At 38.0% G+C, this 19123-nt stretch overlaps 1 long non-coding RNA gene and 1 pseudogene across 1 annotated transcript; one reads left to right on the forward strand and one right to left on the reverse strand.

Moving 5' to 3' along the window:
- Positions 1-229: 229 nt before the first annotated feature.
- LOC104220012 (uncharacterized) lies at positions 230-11438 on the reverse strand (annotated as a pseudogene).
- Positions 11439-13942: 2504 nt separating this feature from the next.
- Positions 13943-14685, forward strand: LOC104220010 (uncharacterized). Its single transcript, XR_011405103.1, has 3 exons — positions 13943-14133; positions 14214-14390; positions 14473-14685. It is a non-coding gene; the product is annotated as an uncharacterized lncRNA (long non-coding RNA).
- The last annotated feature ends 4438 nt before the right edge of the window (positions 14686-19123 follow it).

The following is a 19123-nucleotide window of genomic DNA, read 5'->3' on the forward strand; positions in this document are numbered from 1 at the left end:
TAGGTCAGGTCGGATAATTTATCTGTATTTTTAAATTATCCGTTTTGACCCGCTCATATCCAACCCGACACGCCCGTTTGCCAACCCTATATGAGGCTAAGGCTGCCAGTAGCCTGCCACTGAGATACCTTTTGGTTACAAGCTCATCGGCAATAGGCAATGTGAGCAAGCAGTGAATTCAGTTATTCAATCAAACCTTGTAAAAGAATTCACAGGAGCTTATGCACCATTGGCGAAAAGACTACCCTTTATTTGGTACCAATCTTTATTCTTTACATGTGACTAACGTCATTCTACCGATGCCATTATAGAACCTATACTTGCAGGATCAGACTTCATGCAGCTAGACTAACAAGATCAACCAGCGTGATGTCAGTTTAACCATATTCATGGACTTTACATCTATACCTTCTCATATCAGAGGAAAGTGAGAATCTACTGTTATGTGTATACCGAGTATGTACATCTGGCTAGAAGCCAACAAAAGCCATTTTCATTGATCCTAGTACTTCAGGCGTTTCTTCTTTTCAGGAGTTGCATGTACTTGTGTTTTCTTCCCGCAAGTCTTCATCTGAAAATTCTCGAATGCTTCAGAAACAGCTTCTACCAGTAAGATGTTACCAACATTACAAAAGCATATACAGTACTCAGTATAAATTTTTATTTTTTTTACTTTAAATGTAATTCTTTTCCCACTTCTAAGGGAAATGGAGGTTTGAAGTGTGCTTGAGACAGAGAAGCAGGTAGTAGAAAGGAAAATAGGCACAAAGTAAAAGGAATGCGGGTTGTATCTCACTGACCAGTTCAGATTTCCTGGTATAAACTCTAACAATCATATCCTGGTAACATGCAGGCAACAAGTGACTGATGCGGTCATCCTTTATAGGGAATTTCTCAAAGCTATCATAATCCTGTAAACAGTAACACATTAGAGAAGCGGGAGGGAAAATGACATGTCCCCCAAAAAAAGAAAACTACCATATGAAAGTGACATCTTTTCCAGACAACATCTCAAGGGGAATGAGATTTTGAATTGACCTTTTGAGAACCAGAGATAAGAACTTTCCAGAGTTAACCGATGGGGTTTATCCTGCTAAGGTACCAAGGAAGTTTAATTTCTGTGCTATACAGCCTCTTCCATTTAACTGATACACATCAGTGTTTTCAGTAGTTCAGTATAGCTCAACAAAATCGCTGGGCAATCTAGGCAAATTTAATTGATAGTTGCAAAGGATATTCTATAACTAGCATGTAGAATACCATTATATTACAAGGTTAATTTCTAACTGTCGGAGCACATTGACAAAGAGCATTCACTAAAACTTGTTCATATTAACTCAAATTTCCATCTTCGTAAGTTCAGGGAAAGAAGTTAAGTAAACCTGAAAGAATTTATTTGTTTATCTATTTTAATGTGCCAATTTCTTGAAAGCATACAAGGCAAAGGATATTATAATACCTGGAAGAAGCTGATCCTGGACGAGAATGGAGCACATGAACAGAGGAAAAGAAAAGCAGTTTAGTCATCACACAAACATGAGATCGTCAGCAGCAGTAACCCCAAGATCTAAAATTACCTTTCCAATGGATTATTCCTTCCACTAGCCAAATCAATTTTGACATTAGTAACAATGACATCTTCCTCATTCAAATGAGCATCAGAATTCTGGACAAAAAAGCTACTCTATGAGGGAATGTTCATTACTATCAGGTAAGCAAAAGAGGCCATTAGAGTTATCTGAAGGACCTGGGAACAAGTTATATCTTGAGCTGTCACATTCTTGAAATGCTCCAGCTTCTCCTTGGGCACAGCAAACTCATTACAGAACTGTCAGAATATTGATACAGAAATATTTTAGATATTGTTTCCTTGCTTTAAATAGCTTGATAGTTGATATCATTCAACTTTTTAAGAACGAGAATAACAAGATCGTTAGGTCATGTATAATAGGAAATAACTTGAAGCTATAGATGTTTTCCAACTAGAATTATGACTCTGGACTCTCTGTCTTTGTAATAGATACCTGGTATATATCCCTCCTCCGAATTCGACGAATCAGATTTCTGGATTCCTCTAGCTCTTGATCAGTAGAAGTTTCAATTCTTTTGACTATTGTATCATCTAACTGCACATTATTAATTAACCGATGGTTTAAATTTCAGACAGGCATGGTATTTTGCGTTGCATCAGTGAAAAGATTATCCAACCATCCAGTATAGCTGGTTCGTCTATGTACGAAGCAATTTGAAGATGGTCATTGGCTTTTATAAAGGCATCTACAACCATGAGCTCTATTGCCTAAAAATTATAAGATGAAAAAAGAAAAGAAAGCAAGCACTCGTAATGAGATTTTTATGCAGTAGAAATTAGAAACTTTTTGAAATAAAGAACCCAGTTAAGTAAAATTCTTTGCACCTTCACTTTTGGATGCATATAGACCGTACGATGCAAATCAGCACGTGTGGAAAATAGCTTGTGGATTGTAAGATCTAACAAAATTCATCAAAGGTAATGTAAAAACTGTTTATATATCTGGAGATATTACTCTTTTATGTAACATAATAGTTTCAAGAGTACTAACATTCCTTGGCGCGATAACATATTTCATTGTCTATATGAGAAGGCACGGGAGAAAATATGATATATATTGATATTGTGTGTGATGCAATACAAGAGGTGCTATTTAAAACTCCTGGATAACCGTGCTGAACTTACCAAACCAGGCTCGAGGAGACTGCTTTAGACCATAAAGTGACCGACGCAAGCGACATACAAGGCCACGAGACTCCCCCTGAGCAATAAAACCAGGTGGTTGCTCCATATAAACCTCATCCTCAAGATCACCATGAAGAAAGGCATTCTTAATGTCCAACTGATAGAGGGGCCAATGACGAACTGCAGCCATGGATAGAAAAAGGCGAACTGATGCCACTTTAGCCACTGGAGAGAAGGTATCACTGTAATCTAGCCCAAATATTTGAGTGTATCCTTTGGCAACAAGACGTGCCTTAAGTCGATCAATCTGGCCATCGGGACCAACTTTGACTGCATAAACCCAACGACAACCAACGGTAGATTTACCTGAAGGAAGAGGAACAAGCTCCCATGTACCACTTGTATGTAAAGCAGACATCTCGTCACTCATAGCCTGTCGCCATCCTGGATGAGACAATGCTTCACCTGTAGACTTAGGGATGGAAACCGAGGACAATGAAGATATAAAAGCATAATGGGGAGATGACAGACGATGATAACTCAAACCAACATAATGAGGATTAGGGTTTAGTGTGGTCCGTATACCTTTTCGAAGTGCAATCGGTGTACTAGGAGCAGGATCCGCAGTAGGAGCCGTATCAGGTGCAGGACGAGAACCAGATGGGCCTGATGTAGGGCGCGAACGACGATGATAAGTCGAGAGTGGTGTTCCTGTGGCTGGGGAACTAGGAGGGATAACACTGGACTCCTCAAAAGTTGGTATGGGTGAAACCTCTGTGGTTGAAGGTGGAGGAGGATTACTAAACTCCTCAAAAGTCGGTATAGGTAAGACCTCAGATATGTCATGGTGGTCAGCAGAAGTGACATCAGTTGTGAAGAAAGGTTTAGACTCGAAAAATGTGACGTCAGCTGACATAAGGTACCTATGAAGATCAGGTGAATAACAACGATATCCCTTCTGAACACGAGAATAACCAAGGAAGACACACTTGAGAGCACGAGGAGCTAACTTATCTTTCCCCGGGGCTAAGTTATGAACAAAACATGTGCTCCCAAAAACCCGAGGTGGAAGAGGGTATAAGGCTGACTGGGGAAACAATATTGAATGTGGAATCTGACCCTTGATGGGAGATGAAGGCATCCTATTAATCAAATAACAAGCTGTGAGAACTGCATCGCCCCAAAAACGCAGCGGAACACGAGACTCAATTAGAAGTGTGCGAGCAGTCTCAATAAGGTGCCTATTCTTTCTTTCTGCAACCCCATTTTGCTGAGGGGTATAAGGACAAGATGTCTGATGAATAATTCCATGAGAAGACATAAACTGCTGAAACTGAGAAGATACATATTCTAAGGCATTATCACTGCGAAAAATGCGGATAGAGACACCAAATTGGTTTTTGATTTCAGCACAAAAACTCTGGAATATAGAGAATAACTCAGAACGATCTTTCATTAAGAAAAGCCAAGTACATCTTGAGTAATCATCAATAAAGCTAACAAAATAACGAAATCCCAAGGTTGAACTGACTCTACTAGGACCCCATATATCAGAATGAACCAAGGAGAAAACAGACTCTGCATGACTCTCAACACTACGCGTAAAGGAAGCTCGGGTATGTTTCCCAAGCTGACACGACTCACAATCTAATCTAGACAAACTGGATAAACTAGGCACCATCTTTTGAAGTTTGGATAAACTCGGATGTCCTAAACGTCTGTGGATTAGATCTGGAGGATCTGTAACTAGACATGTTGTGGAAGGACTGAGCGAGTTAAGGTAGTAAAGACCTTCTGATTCACGACCTGTACCAATTGTCCGTCCCGTACTGCGGTCCTGCATAATAAAAGAATCATCAATAAAATATATACCACAATTGAGGGCACGAGTCAAACGACTAACAGATGCAAGACTAAAAGGACAACCAGGAACATAAAGAACGGAATCTAGGGTGATAGAAGACAATGGGTTGGCTTGTCCAACTCCTTGTGCCTTAGTTTGACATCCATTGGCTAAAGTAACAGTAGGAAGAGACTGTGAATATACAATATTCGACAAAAGTGATTTATTACCAGAGATATGATCAGAAGCGCCTGAGTCCATGACCCATGGTCCAAGAGTACTAGACTGGGAAACACAAGCAAAAGAATTACCAGCAATAGGAGTGTCAGTCTGGGCAACTGAGGCTACTTGTGGAGATGTTTGCTTACTTGCTCGATACTGAAGGAGCTCATTATATTCTTCTTTAGATACAGAAAAGCCCTGGTTACCTGTAGTCTCGCTCTGAGCAACGTAGGCATTTTTGGGTGGACGGCCATTTAAGGAATAACACATTTCGCGAGTGTGTCCAAGTTTGTGACAATAAGAACACTTGGGTCTAGATCTCCCAAAACGACCGCCTCCTCGTCTATTCTCCATAGCTTGAGATGCCCGAACATCCACTGTCTGGGATGCAAGAACAGAGGAATCAAGTATCTGTGATGAAATCACTGGGTGACTTGGTGCTGCAGCAAGGCGAAGTAATCGAGAGAATAATTCATCAACTGTAGGGACAGTCGGACTCGCCAAAATCTGGTCTCGTACTGAATCAAGATCATGAGGAAGTCCAGCGAGTGTAAGAACTAGAAACATTTTCTGTCGCTGCTCTTGTTGTTTTGACACACTAGCAGAAACTGGCATCAATGTCTCAAATTCCTCCATGACTGCCTGTACCTGACCCAAGTAAGTAGACATATCTAATTCTTGCTTCTTTAAGTTTGTCATCCGTGATATCACATCATAGAAGCGAGATATATCATTAGTGTATAACGTACGAGCCTTTGCCCAAACCAAATAACATGTCTGGAATGGCCGAAACAAAGGCATCAACTTAGAATCAATAGAACGCCACAAGATGCTACATAATTGAGCATCAATTTTTGCCCAAAGCGCTATCGCCTTTTCATCTCCTTCGCTAGACTGTTTAATCAGATGATCTTGCACACCTTGACCTTTACACCACAACTCGACAGATGAAGCCCAAGCTAAGTAGTTTGAACCTCCCATTAAAGGTTCCGAGGTAATCATAACATTAGAGTTTCCAGAACTCATGCTTTTAGACCCAAAAACATCAATTCCCAAAGACATCTTGTAAATTATTACCAAATAAGAGAAATAATCAACTGTAATCCACTGAAAATAGAGTAAGGAACACTGAACCAGAATAGGAAACTACTGTAGCAGTTGGAAAGTTACTGTTGCAGTCGGAAAATATTCAAAGTGGTCGGAATGAAATAAAAACAGTAGGGGTAGGATCGGAATTACCAGAAAACCCAACTGTTCTGAAGGAACTTTTTAAAAAAATGGCCGGAAGTCCACTTTTTTTTTGAAATCACTATTCACGCCGGAAAAATAAAAAAGTGGTCGGAATTTTGTGTAACCTGGATGGGTAGGCTCGGAATTGCAAGGGAAACAATCTGTCCTGAAGAGTCGTCGCCAAAAAATGGTCGGAAGGTGGTCCACGCAACGTTGGAACTTCGCCGGAAAATTTTCTTTGGACAGCTACAGTACCGCCAGAGATTTTCACTGGGATTTGGTCGCCGGACAGTGACTACTCTTGTGGTAATGTTGGATTTTTTGCACAACACTGACCGAGACAAAGCAGACGCAAAACAACTTTGAAAGTCGCCGGAAAAAAGGGTTCCGGTGACTGATTTTACTTCCCGGAATCGCTAAAATTTATGCACAGCGATAAATCTCTCACGATAGCTCTGATACCATGTGAGAAGGCACGGAAGAAAATATGATATATATTGATATTGTGTGTGATGCAATACAAGAGGTGCTATTTATAGCTACTCTATACAAAGGGGATACTACTCTTATTCCAATGTGGGACAATTACATAGCTATCTCTAACAGTCTATAACACGCATTGTTTCCAGTAGCCTGCAAGTAACGAAAAGATAGTACTGTCTTTTCCATAGTTGGTAATGATTTGGGACAAATTCTACAGTTTTACACAAAAGGACCAAATAGAATATGAAGATCATGCCTCTGGAACTGAAAATTGCACCCAAGACCAACAAGCTCTGGTGTCACGCTCTATGTAATCGAATCTGCAAAAAGATTGATTCATGTAATGCAGCTGCAAGTGCATAATTTAAGTTTCATCTGAAGAAAGTAAAAGGGGAGGGGGCCAGTTACTTGTCAACATCTATTCCATTTCGCCCATTAGCAACAATGTCATACAAGAACTGCTTCTCTTTCGAGCTCTATATAGTAAGTCATGAAGCAAAAAGATTCAGTACTGTTTTCATATCATAGCAATTTTAGCATCGGAACATATTCACTCAAATCTTCCCATCAGAATACTTACCACTGGATTACCTTCCTCAGAAGCAACTATCATTTCCTGTGTAGAAAAGAAAAGAGTTTTAATATCATTCAAAGAAAAAAGATCTAATACGATTCAAAGGAAAGTCAAAGATGGAGCTGGAAAGGAGAACTACCCTTGAATCCAAAATAAAGTTTCACAACAAACTGAAAATAAAGATCTTGAAACAATGAACAACGTGAAATTTGTCAGTCTTACATAATATAATTTTGAAAGCATGAGGCACAGCTCAAGAAAAAATTCCAAACCCGTAGTAAATTATGTCATGAAGAAAGACAACCTTGGGGCAACTTATCCTAGTCTGAAATTTTTTAGTGCTGAGATTGTATCTTTATGGGGAGAGAATATCTGATCTAAGAGTGCATTAAATTTTAATGTAAAAACGCATCATGAGATAAAATACTCATTTGACCTTCACTTTCTTCAGACAGTCAGAATCAATATCAATGCCATGCTCATCAACAATGTAGTCTATCATCTTCAAAGACATATCTTCGCGGGACCTGAAATTTTTTAATTAATTCCAGTATGTAGTTAGAAGAGTTGACTAAGATAAAGACTACAAATCTAATTCAACCCTGGGAGCCTGCATCAGTTTATACTTAACAGAAAACTGTGCATGAGATAGAAAGAAGCTAAATTAGATACACAAAAAATTGACCATACATATAAAGTGACAGCTGATTTGTGAAAGGTGAAAAAGTAGCATTGCCATGCAGAAGAGAATCAAAAAAGAAATATAAAGAAATTTTAAACAAGATCTGTTAAGAGGCTCCAAAACATGGGAGGAGAAATCTTTGAATGACTAATTCAGATAATCTCTGGTTCACCTAAACTTTGGAAGAGAATCAAATGAAATTATGGAAATATTGCCAGTGAGAACATTCATCGACTGATCTTTCCACAATGAAAAAAGAACTCACAAGACCGTATGAGTTCATAGTAAAAGAGCTCAATCTATCTGCTGCTCATAGTAAAAGTTGTCATATGTTTGAAAAGATACATTGACAGCTCCAAACATATACAGGGGGTAGTATAAAGTTATGGTAAACCAAGAAAAGTGAGAGAGTGGCGTTGTCAGTCTTCTAATCATAGCAACAAAGAGAAAAAGAATCGCACTTGTACATAAATAAGCATACCATACACACTGCTTTGAAACATGGATGACCGTTCATAAATGTCAAATCTTACATTAGTAATGGAAGTCTTTTGAAGTCAGAAATACCGCAATACTCCGGGGGGTGGGGGTGGGGTTATAAAGGATAACCCATGAATACAGTGATTGTTGTGGCAATGTCAAACAGACTCCTTCAGTCATTGACTAATTTTTGGATGAGAGGACAGAGGAGTATTTTCACTCAAGATAGAAGAGAGGGCACAGATTGGTAGAAGAATAAAGACCATAATCATGCATTGATGCACAACAAGAATAAGAGTTCTAGGAAATACTTATAGTCCCAACCGGACCAAATATCTCCTTAGGGGAGCACTATAGGAGTTCTCTTTTTTAACAAATTGAAGAGAATTATATATTGAAGTAGTCATCATGATAAATGTAGAATGAAGTTTATTGTATCAAATCTTTGAGTTCTGACTGATGAAAATGAGAGAATAAGTTTTAATTAACAATTACCACTTAAGGCCGTCACGAACCCGAGGAAGAAATTCACGCTCAAACATGTGACTGAATGGCCCATGACCCACATAATGTAGTAATCCTAAATGAACTCAAGTAAGAACAATGGCCAGATGCTGCTGAGAAAAATGAACCTTAGCTGGTATATTTCACTCACCAGCAAGTTTCACGGTCTGTACATCAAAGGATTCAATGCCAAGCTCCCGTCCCTACAGCCTTGGCATGTCCATCAAAAAGATCTTATCAAATATAGGGACAAGATAATGTAAATTATGCCATTAGGATATAGTCCTACTTGACAGGTCCTAAGTCTGTTCACAGCATCACTGGCCAGCCAATAGACCCCTAGGGAATGCTCAAATCGAGAGTGCACAGCCCCAGGATAGACCATGTATGTAAGACCTAGGAGAGAAATTGCGACCGAGTCAAAATTACAAGTTTATGTCCCAAATGATGGTAACGCCACGAAAATAAAAAGTTCACAAATGATAGAGAGCGCATAAACTTCCTGAAAATGTTCTAACCACATTACTTATATCGGATATGAACATCAACATGGAACAAAAAACAAATCTTCCTTTATAAGTTTAGTGGCTTTACAATTTGATCAAAGTGACATTTGTTAACCCAAAAGAACCAAATTGCTAACAGTAACTTTAATTGATAATATACCAGAACTTAGCTATCCTCCTTTCCTAAAAGAAGGTTAGTAAAAGACAACTTGCAGTTATGATGTGCAAAAATAGATGACGATATGATGAAGTCGTCTGAAACACATGCATGCTGAGAGAAATAGTTGATGGTGAGAAATCTTGTTTCTTACTTTATTTTAGCCTTTCTCTGAAAAAATTATTCTTCGGAAGAATTTGTCCTTTCAAATTAAGTGCAAGTTGACACTAAAATAACAAAGTCAGAGAGCCAAGCTAATGGTAGTCCAGATGCCCGCACCATCATGCGGCTAATTGACCATGAAAGTCAAGTTTAGCTAATTTATCATACCAGATACTTAGAAACCTATTAAGATTCCCTAATATAGAAGGACATAAAGTGGATACACCAGCGGCAATTTGTTCAACAAACGTTTGAAACACAAAATGTAACCACACAACCAATTCTATTCTACAAGCCTGAAAGATGTACATTTGCAAATCTTTAAAAACTTAATTTCACCAGTGATCATTATCCTAAACATTAGAGAGTTTTCTAATCAGCTTTACGCATGCACAAAAAAAAATTAAAAAGAATAAAAGAAATAAAGAATATACTTACCTAGCTGCTTCAAATCACGAAGGTGGTAACATACACAAGAAAGCACAATTGGAATTATTTCCAGCCAATCAAAAATATCTGGAGCAGGAAAAAACAAATTAAGCTTGCCTCTGAAATTGTTCGGTGTCAATGAACTTCAGAGATAGCTGCAATTAAAGAGCAGAACTGTAGTTAAATATTACTAAGAATATAGTAAATCTGATATCTTAATCAATTAAGTGCATATATCAGGGAAACCATATATCATGCATGCATATATATACTCTATGTTACTTTAACAAACTCTATTTTCAGCTTTTTGTGAAGAAAAAACTATTGCTCAAAAAATAATTACCTATCCACTAAATAAGTGTCTACGACTATGAAAAGAGATAGTCACATTGGTCGTAATCATATTTAGCGAGACATAAATAAAATAAAAAACATATTTAGCCCCTACTCCATATGCCTTGCTACGCTAAGCATGGTAACATTAGCCGTTTATAGTCCCAAACAGAGACTTGACTATCAGCGGCTCCTCTGTTTTCTAACCAGAAAAGGAAACTGTTTCCTTCTTTACAAACTACTACACATATTTTCGCGTACACGCATAGCATACAACCAACTATAAGCCACGGAACTTGAATAGAAAAACACTTCAAATCATCAATTCAATATCTTCAATTGAAGCCAAAAAAAATATTTAATATAATTTAAATTTTTTTTAAAAAAGCAAAACACTTCAAATCATCGAATCAATTGAAAGCATAAATTAAGTATAATTTTAGAAAAAGCAAAGATATACACCGTGTTCGGAAACAACAACAGCGTGCAAAGCATTACAACAGAGTTATAAATCATACGCTACGAAAATTCACGCTCGAACAGGAAATATAAAATTATCAAATCAATTTCCTCGAATCAAAAGCAAAAATAGAAGAAGTAAATATAAGTATTCTGAAGAGCAAACACGTACTCCGATTTTGATAAGCATTACAACACGCGAAGCAGAATAACGGAATCAGAAAGCATAGGCTTTGAAACTTAACCTTTCTAGATTCAAATTATAAAGTCAATTACCTAATTTCAAAAGCAAAAAGAGCAGAAATTAACGTGCTGAAAAGCAAACACGATCATAACATGCAAAGCAGAATAACGGAATTAGAAAGCATATGCTATGAAATTTCAACTCAAACAGGAAAAGGAAACTTAAATTGCCGAAACAAATTTGTTCATTTCGAAAGCAAAAAAGAGTAAAAATGAACTAAAATTTTTGTTAAGCAAAAACGAACTCCGATTTTGATAAGAATTAGAGGATGCAAAGCAGAGTTAGAAACCGTACACGATCGAGATAGATGTTGCCGTGGACATTGTCATGAACATGTTTGGAGAATCGCCGATCGCCGACGAAAGAGGTGGCGGAGGTGTAGGTCAGGAAGTCATCGTTGTTACAATCTCCCATTTGTAGCTGTTTCAGGTATATACTGTTCTAGAAACTTCTGGAGAATTCCGGAGATAGTACTTTGGTTCTTAGTGTGAAGGTTTTGATTGAGAGAGGGTTTTGATTGAGAGAATTTGGTTGTGTTTAGCATTTCTGCTTGCTTTTATAGGGGGGAGAGGGGAGCAGGTAGGTACAGGGGAGAGTGGAGAGGGAGAGGCGTCAGGTACAGGAATATTTGCAGTAGTGGTGAAGTGATGCCGCCAAATAAAGTAAATTTCTTAGTCTACGCGCGGTGGAAGAGCGTGCTAGAACCTCGACTTTATTTACTTTTTCTTTTGTATTTTCGTGTTAGACAACGCATTTCGAATGACAACAAAGGGATGGTTCTGCTATGAATTCTTTTCTCTCCGTTCAATACCTGCATGAATTTCCGACTAATTTGGATTTATATCACATAAGGTTTGCTAAAGTGAAAGTGTTTTCCATCAATTTTTACATAATTAAGTCTCAAACCCGAGCTCTTCATTTTGCTTTATTTTAAAGTTTTTCCCTTTGATCCCCATTTTTTTGGAGCTATTGCTCCTTTGGTGACTCGAATCATAATAATTGGTGTGTTACGTCCCTCAATATTACGTCGATATTACGTCCCGCAGTACTACGATGATGCTACGCTTCGCAATATTAAATTAAGACGATGTTGCACCCTGTAGTATTGTACGTTGAATTTGTCGTAAGGAAATTGATATCTGTCCAAGGAAAAGATTATTTGGAGATTATAAGGATTATGCTATTTCAAACAAGTGAAGGATAAATTTGTGAAGGTGAGAGGGGAAGCAAGTCCAAGAAAATGAATTTTCGTCCAAGTTTGGCATGTTAGGATAAAATACGGGCCGAACGTTAATACCCGATATTTATGGACTAGTATCATACAAGGTACCACATGATCATGATAGTAAGCACTACAAGAAAAAACCTTATCTAAGACCAACTTTTAGGGACGAGTTAATAATCCCGTCACAAAAAATATATTTATTGGGACGAGATTATATTGCGGTCCCTAATGCTTTATTTTATTGCAAAGATATTAAATCTGGTCCCTAAAAAAATTAGTAACTGGTACCAAATTATAATTGAGGGCCTTGAGGTGAGAAAGTGCCGTCAAATATTATACCAAAATATTAGAAAACTATTGTTTTCTAAAAAACAGGCGCTAAAGCTAATTCATTGAAATAAAAGTCTAAAAACTAAAACTCTCCGTATTCTCCAGAAACAAGCGCGCACAGATTTGCCCTGATACTCCGCCTAGATCTAGAGCCCACATCGCTTATCTGCATTTTCTCAAAACTCAAATTGTGAATTTCTGCCCTAATATCCATCTCGCCTTTGAGATTAATCCAAGGTATGCTTCCTCTTTCAAGTTGCTCTTTTTCTTCTCTAAGTTGTTCTAAATCATTGATTGTTATTCTAGTTGTTGTTGTTCTTCTTCTACTACTACTACTACTTCTCTAACATAAAAAAAACGGGTAAGGTTTCGTACTCTAGTATTTTTTTTTCTTTTGTATAATCAGTGGAAAGATTATTGGGTACCTGCTACCGTCTGTCTATCTAAGGTTTCGTACTCTGATATTTGAGTTGGGTTCCTAATTGGATAATTCAATTTCTGAAGTGTATTCAAGTTTGTGGCATATTAGTTTTATGTATTCAGTGAGAGATTTATCGAGCCAAAACGGGGACTTGCATGTATACTGTCATATTGCAATGTTGATTTACATCTGAAAAGATACTGTCATATGTGATGGAACAGCGTGTATACTGTCATATGTATTTTAGCATACCTAAAAAATAATTGCATCTAGAAAGAAGGAGTTTTTTAGTTGGGCGCGAGTGTTTTGGATGAATAAAGACTCTATGTTGATAAGATAAGAAAATTCAGTAGGTTGACAAGAAGTTATTAATATTTTCTTTAATTGTTCTTATTGTTCTGTTCTTCTGAAGCAAAGTTCAGCTTTGCTATTTCTATGTTCACAGGAAAAATAATTTACTTTGATGTAAGAATTGCAATTCCTATTCAAATTAATTGTGTCGTAAAGTATATTGTTTATGATTTTCTTGTTGTAAGTACTTATTTTGGTCTCGGAGCAGGCTATAAGAAACTGTGCATGAATGTTTTAGGAAACAACATCTTTAATTACAAGTTAATTGATAATCTTTTGTCTAGATTAGTGCCATCTTATTGTATATTGCAATGTTCTAACAAAGGTTGGCATGTAGTGAGGAAGACTCAACCTCGTGATTCCTATGAGATTGTAAAACAAATAGATGATGATATTGTAGATTTACATAATCCTTCACAAAAGAAATGAAAAAAAACTGATGAGGTGAAGTATCTATTTATGAATTAGTATATTCATTGTTACATATACTGATGGCATGATTTCTTTTATTACTATATTGTCACACGTTGTCTTACTATTTTTTACTTTTGGCTCTTTCCAGGTTCAATATGAAACCATCAAAGACTGAAAATGAGGCGAAATCAACTATGAAGAGTATAACCAAATATGCGTTCGTCCTGCTGGGTGCTATAAGAAAGGGACAATGACGAGGACGAAATCTTAGATCTTTGGTTAAGAAAGAGAATATGCCAACTAAGAGTTTATTTCCTCAATCTAGTGATCTTGTTAAGCAATACATCCAAACAATTGAAACAAGCAAGGTATTTTATATCTACTGTTTTTAATGTGTACAAATGAATTTTAATATTTAAATATTAGTAATATGATTTCGTTTCGCCAGGTGCTATTGGGAAGGGACGAGGACAAGGGCTTAAAAGCTCTACCATGTCTGCTAGTCAAGGAACGGGAACGATGCATAAAAACTCCATTGTTCTTGAGAAAGAGTATATACGAACTGATATTCCATTGCCTCCATCTACTGATCAAGTTAAGCAATACACCCAAAAAGTTGAAGCAAGTAAGTTTTTCCAAATCTATGGTATTTTTAATTGCATATATAACTGAAATCAAATGCTAAACTAAATGGTTTTTTGGTCCAGGTTCTATAGGGAAGGGACGGGAGCAAACTCCTAGATCTTTGTGCTCATCTTTGGGGATTTCTAAAAGCACAAGATCGAATTTTACCATGCCTTGTAACCAAGAAATGCGAACAATGAATAAAAACTCCTTGGTTCTTGAGAAAGAGCATATGCAAACCAATATTTCATTGCCTCCATCTACTGATCAACTTATGCAACACTCCCAAGCAACTGAAACAGGCATGATAGTTTGAATCCATATGTTCTTAATTTGTAGAACTGAATTTTATTGCTATAGCTTTTACCAAATTATGCAGTCGTAGGTTCTTCATATAATTCTGGAAAGGTAAGAAAAGTTCGAGGGAGGAACAAGTGCAAAGAAGTTGCATCACTTGAAGTCGGACAAAAGCTGAAAGTAACCTTTTACAATAATCGAATAGATGGAACAAATAGCAAACTGTTTTCGAGGCACTTGGGAAGAATCGTTCGTGACCGTAATATGTGTCCGTTGGGAGTATTATCGTGGAGTGATATTAAGGAAGAAAAGCTGAATCACATGTGGGCAGCTATTGAGGTAACAACTGTAGCCAAGAGTATGACTGTGCAATTTGAGTCATTTTAAGTCTAAGCAGCTAGATAATAATTTTGACATGGCTGATAAATCTGGAAAATTTATCAACATGACTGAGGAAATGATATTTATACAGTAAAGATGTATATTATTTAGTTGAATACTTGTGTTCATGTTTGTGCCTCTATGTAGGAATCAAATACCATAATGCTTACAGTTATTGGCTATTTTTTACTGAAAGCAGTACACTGGAAAGTGAATCTCACACTGTCATAGAACAATTTCTGGTTTGCTGCCTATTTTTTAAAACAATTACTCTTCTTCAGTTCTAAATGTGCACTCGGTCAGTTCTTGTGTTTGAGGGCATATAAGATGCCTTGGGCATAGGGATACAAATATGGCATTTGCTGTTTAAATATTCTTCAATTCAAAATTCATTGCTTCTAAGGATAACTTTTGTTGGCACTGGATATTTAACTTTTAAGTTGTAACTCTGCTAAGTGACAATTATTGTCCAAGTAGAACATTTGCATACGTTCATATTTTGTAGATCTAATAAAGAACTAACTTTTAATATGAACATTACCTTGACAAGAGTTGAAGTTTTGGCAGAATATTAACTATAAATTGATGAAAAAGTATATGTTTCTCTGGTTTAGTTGGTCCAAAATTAGCCTAAGCTAAAATGATCAAAGTGAAGAATGAATCTAACTATTTCAATGTACAAATATATGACAAGGAAGTTGAATGAATGAATGAAGTTAAGTGTGAATGGCCAAAGTCACCTAAATTTATTGTTTTCAATCGGTTGTGAGTTATTACTTGATCTGTTTGTTTGTTTAGGTTATTTCTGGTTCTGGACTTCTTCAGTTGGCACTGAACTTACCATATGTTTATAAAGTTCCATTTTGCAATATGTTTCTCTGGTTTAGTTGGTCCAAATGTGCTCTGTATAATATAAACTCAACCCATATATATTCGGATTATTGTAGGATAAATTTTAGAGTGTTGACATGAATGATCATCGTGATCATATCTTCGGATGGATGAAAGAGTTATGGAACAAATGGAGAGGACACTTGCATGCAAAATATGTGAAGGATAAGCCAATCCAACAGGCTCTTAAGAATATTCCTAAGGGAGTAGACAAGAGATTATACAATCAGACTATACTCAAATTGAAGAAATAATTCAATCAGATTCATCTCTACCTAGCATAGAGATTGTAGAAAAATGTTGTGGACCTCAAACTCGTAGCCATATGTTTGGCTTTGGGGGTGGAGTAAAGGCGAAAGACTTGAAAGGTGGAACTTCCTCAAAGGCTGAATTGTTGTCCGCGCTACGTTCAACTCGAGAAGAGAACAAATCTTTAAGTGAGGAAAACAAATTCTTGCAGGAGCGCTTGTCTACCTTAGAAGATGACATGAAAGAAATGAAGAAAATGAAAGAGTTCTTCGCTGCTCAACAATCACATGTCCCGCTTACGACATCGCTCGTTTCAACTGAATGAACACTGTTTTGTCTGCTGGCCAAGTTAGTAACAATATACCTAACTTTTTAATTTATATAGTCGATTTCTATATTACAGATTCTAGTAGTTTACTTTTTAATATTTTTTGCAATTCATCAGTAGTACCTGAGAATGGCAAGAAGAAATAGCCTACAGAATAGTGATTGAAGCTAAATATGGATTGAATGTACAGTGGTGCAGTACTTAGATGCTCGCGGATCTGTTTTGACCCCTTACATATTTTGAACAACTAACTTAGCAAGACTCTGTGCATACTGTTTGCTTCTCCTCCTAGACACAATTACATCAATTATTAGTTGTTGCACTAACATCAGTGATACATGCTTAGCAGTTCCTTTCTACGTTTAATGACACAATGGACCAACCAAATCTAGTCGACCTAACAGCAGATTGTAAGAAACAGTCACATCGAGCACCTGGAATTCCATAGTAAATTCAACTGGCCCTATTGTAAGCTCGAGCACTATGTCCCCGACTGAATCTTTCCCTCCACCGTCAAATCCCCAAACGCAGATACTGTTCTTGTGAATTCTTTCATCATCCACCTTCAACTTGTTCAGAGTGGAAAGAGGGCAAATATTTGCACTGGAACCGTTGTCAACCAGTACCCGAGTAACAACGGAATCTTCACATTTCACCATCAGATAGAGGGCTTTATTGTGCTCAGTACCCTCCACGGGCAACTCATCATCACAAAACATGACTCTGTTTACCTCAAATATCTTGTTAGCTATCTTTTCCAAGTGGTTTACTGAGATTTTATCAGGAACATGGGCTTCATTCAAGATCTTCATCAAAGCCCGACGGTGCTCATCTGAATGGATCAATAATGACAATAGCGAGATCTGAGCCGGTGTCTTCCTTAACTGCTCCACAATGGAATAATCCTGCACTTTCATCTTTCTCAGAAATTCCTCTGCTTCTTCCTCGGTCACAGCTTTCTTCACCAACACTAGGTTACCTTTGGAGGTCTTAGCTTTTCTCAACTCTTCGGGGGCAAAGCATCTCCCCGATCGAGTCAAACCATGGGTCTCACACACTTCTTCTTTAACCTCTTTCCCCTTGTAAGTCACTGTCACTCATTCATAATTCCATGGGACTGCCTTGCTGTTGACTATCGGTAATTGAGTTACCAGTTTGATAATGGCAGGATCTGTGCGGGCGCCCTTCACAATTACTACAGGCTTGTTTGTCACTCCTGGCACAACCACTTTTGCTCTTCCATGTTTTCCTGCAACGTCACTTGAGGACCCCTTCTTGACCTCCACAAATGGTTCATTATTTGCCCCATTCAACTTGATCACAGACTTCTCACTTGTTGACTTTTCAAACGGCTTAGATTCACTAGCCCGAATCATCATGACGGTTTGCGAAGGCTTCTTAGGCTCCCCTACTTTATGCACTATCTCAATCATATTTGTCTCATGATAGGTCGGCAACGGGTTCTGGTTGATATTGGGTGCCTCCGGGGCTTGGACCTCAATCTGATTAGTATCAATGAGCTCTTGAATAGTTGTTTTCAATTTCCAACATTTCTCTGTGTCATGACCCGGGACCCCTGAACAATACTCACAACTCACCGAGCGGTCAAGATTTCTGGAAGAGGGATTTGACAGTTTAGCCTCGATCGGATTCAACATACCCAACTGTCTCAATCTATGGAATAAACTAGTATATGATTCTCCCAATGGAGTGAAAGTCTTCTGCTTTTGCAACCTCTCATTCTTAAAGGCTTGATTTGGCCGAAAACTTGTTCCAGGGGGATTTCAATAGGCTCTTGGGGGTGGATAGGTAAGTGGAGCTGAGTATGGATTTTGTGGAGCTGGCGCACGCCATTGTGCGTAAGCAGGAGGTTGGGTATAGATTTGTGCGTGATGGACGGAAAAATGGGGATATGGCGGTGGGTAGTAGTGTTGTGGTGGGCTATATGGAGTGTGGGGGTAAGTTTGATGATAGGGTCGAGACGGGTTGTAGTAATGTGGGGGACCCCTGGATCCGACCCAAGCTCCCGACTCAATTATCGCAACATCCTCTTTCTTCTTCTTCCCGAGTACACCCTCAGTACCGTTTTGAATGGCCTGGGTGGTCGCTTTGATTGTTGAATAACTCATTATCTTGTTGGACTTGAGTCCTTCCTCAATCATCTTGCTGAATAACTGATTTTGTAGCAAGATGAGAGAGGCTTTGGCTAAAATATGTCATCAGCAATTCATCTCTTCCGCCTGCCTCTCTCATCTTGCTACAAAATCCTCTTAAGTGTGCTACTGGGTCAACATGCCCGTCGTATAGATCAAACTTGGGCATCTTGAACCCTGCTGGTAACTGAACCTCTAGGAACAGACATAAATCTTTATAGGCCACACTTACTTGACCCCCCAACCCCCTCATATCTCTTAATGATTGTTCTAAGCTTTTGACCTTTCTATCATCTCTTCATGCTCGGGATTCTTGGGTGGCTTCTCGGTCTCCGCCGGGAGATCAAGATGAGGGGTGTAAGAACATGGTTCCGGGACTTTGAAGGTGGGTTCAGGGGGATAATATTCGTTGTCGTGAGTCTGGAATAGAGGTTC

Source organism: Nicotiana sylvestris, chromosome 2, assembly GCF_000393655.2.
Source record: "Nicotiana sylvestris chromosome 2, ASM39365v2, whole genome shotgun sequence".
Taxonomy (NCBI): domain Eukaryota; kingdom Viridiplantae; phylum Streptophyta; class Magnoliopsida; order Solanales; family Solanaceae; genus Nicotiana; species Nicotiana sylvestris.